Genomic DNA, 2,970 nt, shown 5'->3' with positions numbered 1-2,970 from the left:
ATGAGAAACACCCCTATTTTTCTGCCTATTCTCATTATTGTCTGCCAGTGTTTTAATGCAGCAATCTAATAGTCACTAAAATATCCCCTCTCCTCCTTCCTTTATTGCCTTCTCATTATCTGTCCACTACTATATGTGTTTACCCTTTCTCACCTCCCCATCTCTTTCTTCCCTCCATCTCAAATAGCCTGTGGCAGCAGGATTTTCATAGTGTCTTGCTAATTGAGAGGCATGCTGTCTTATATATTATTCATACCTCTACCTGCACCAGCCTTGGCTTTGCCAATACCATCTTTAGGGTGACCTCACACCTATCTCCTGCTATAGGGCTACATGGGTGTGAACCAACATTGAATTTGAATGAGCTGAACACCATGTCCTAGCACATGTGCAGTTTGTGATCTGTGTGTGAAAAACTAAATCATAATTTTTTTCTTACCACTAAATGTTTACATGAAGGAATTCTTTTTTTTTTGTTGGTTTTTAAAAAACATATTTCAATTGTCAAAATAGGAAGCAAAAATTCCCCCTCAGATACTCTGATTAGCAATTTGTGGTCAGTATAACAACATATTTACTTTTATAGTTGTGTAACTTCCCCTCAACCTTACTCTCCTTCTGTACTCCAGTTAGTGATTTCCTACATTTCCCAGAAGCATTTTCAACAAAACCCGCTTGGACTTGAGGCATAGGTAGAAGGAGAAATACTGGTAGTAGAAAAGAGCTTTTATCAGGTTGAACAGTACAGAAAAAGTTGTGCCACTTACCCAAAATGCATCAAAACTTGGGTTTCAAGAATTGTTGACTTTTGAAGTAAATCTCTTCCTTTACTGCAATTATTTCTCCGTTTCATTGTCGAATATTGCTGCAAAACGGACAAGTCTTTCTCTTATTCTCTTCAGTGTATATTTTGTCCTTCTGCCTGTCTGTCCTTTTTCTTTTAATCTTTATTTCTCCTCTACTTTTTTTCTTTCGCCATCTTCATGCATGTACATCCTTACCTTTGCTCCATTTTTCTGAGCTGGCATATATCTTTCCTCCACATCAGACTCGATTTCTTTCTTTCGCTCTCATTTCTATAGGTCTGGTCTCTATGAGATATATCTGATCCATTCTAGGACCAGTACCTATCTACAAAGTGTAGAAAGGAGGGGTAATGGAGGAAGAAGAGGAGAAGGAGAAAGTGTGGGGGAAGGCAGTGGGGAAAAGGAAGAGTGAAGGAAAGAGTTGGGCAAGGCTGCAGACCCATGAATAAAACACGTGCATGTTCCTCACAAATGATGCAGCATTGAGTTGGGCGAGTTTAAAATATGTGACCTCATGTTTCTTAAATGTGCTAAATTCGATATCCAGAGCATTAATATAGCAGCAAACAACTGTCTCCTATGTAAAGATAGAGAGGAGTAATGTCTACCTGAGCAGAGAATGAAGTCACTCTCCCTCTGTGTGTGTTGTAATCACAGCTTCTCTTTGCTCTGTTGACATAGCCGGGCCGGCCGCGTATACGTTTCAGTGCATGTGAGTGTGCCCCACTGTCTAGCTCACAGCCGCCACTCTGCACTGCTCTCATATGGCGGTTACAGCTGATAACGCCGTCCTGACCAATGGCGTTGTCGCGGAAGCATAACGCCTGCCCTCCGGTTCCCTCTCAGGTAAACACTGTAATATCTGTCAGCACTTTCGGCGTTCTTTTCACTGTCAGCCCTGTTAGCACTATTAGCGCTGTTAGCTGTAAGCTGCCGGCTCACCCTCACCATGTTGAGAGCCGCTGAGAGGCAATAGATGCTCTCAATCCCGTATTTAGCACTTTTAATTGTGTGCAGCTCAGAAAGGAGAAGAGAAGATTTCATTCTTCATCCATTTGATTGTAGGAGGAAACGGTTAAGATACACATTAAATGTTTTAAGCAAAACTTCTAAATTATAAATTTATAATTAAACAAGTGTTAATTGGTGTCTTTCATTGCATAGAAAGCTAAAAATATGGAATATGGAAAACTGTCCCTGTCTGTCGCTGGCCACAAGTCAATGTATTGCAAGTTGGAGTTCAGATAAAGGCAAATTACCAACCACTGTGTAGCGTTAGACAGTAGGTAAAGGAAAAACCTGTGCATTTAAATGACATTTTCACCATAAAATTCCAAGCAACTTATTCCAAGTGAGGAAGAAAAAGGACATTGATCGTCAGCATGAATTTCAACTAGGAATGCAAAAGAATCCAGGCTTGAGAAACCAGACATAGTACAGGATAGGGCTGCAACTAACGATTATTTTCATTGTTGATTAATCTGTTGATTATTTTCTCGATTGATCAATTCGTTTTTTGGTCTATAAAATGTCCGAAAATGGTGAAAAATGGCGATCAGTGTTTCCCAAAGCCCAAGATGACGTCCTCAGATGTCTTTTTTTGTTCTCAGAGATATTCAGTTTAGGAGTACAGAAAACTGAATATATTCACATATAAGAAGTTGGAATCAGAGAATTTGATAACTGATTGATTATCAAAGTAGTTGGCAATTAATTTAATAATTGACAATTAATAGATTAATCAGTTAATTGTTGCAGCTCTACAGGACAAATGTTAAACAAGTTGTTTGCTTTGCAAAATTGGCACAACTCACGTGTAACTTTGGATGCTTTGCACAATACATCACATGTATACCTACTGATATATAGATGTAGTAAAGAAGTGATTCTAAATCACATTTCCTGTAGATTTAAAGCTCCTCATCCTCCTGTATTATCAACACAGATATATGGACCTCATCACTCACAGTATTCCCACAAGTTTACACTGTTAAACTTTAAATAACCAGAGACTCAGAACGCCTCAGCACATGATACTGATACTGATAATAATGTGTACCTAAAATGACTCAGACATGTAGAGTCCCACAAAACAAACAAAATACACAACAGTGACACAACTGTGTTGCTGTGGAATTGGATTTGTAGATTTTATCAAGTGCTA

The sequence above is a fragment of the Sebastes fasciatus genome, chromosome 10, assembly GCF_043250625.1.
Source record: "Sebastes fasciatus isolate fSebFas1 chromosome 10, fSebFas1.pri, whole genome shotgun sequence".
In the NCBI taxonomy this organism is placed as follows: Eukaryota; Metazoa; Chordata; class Actinopteri; order Perciformes; family Sebastidae; genus Sebastes; species Sebastes fasciatus.
Note: the sequence above shows the minus strand (reverse complement) of the source record.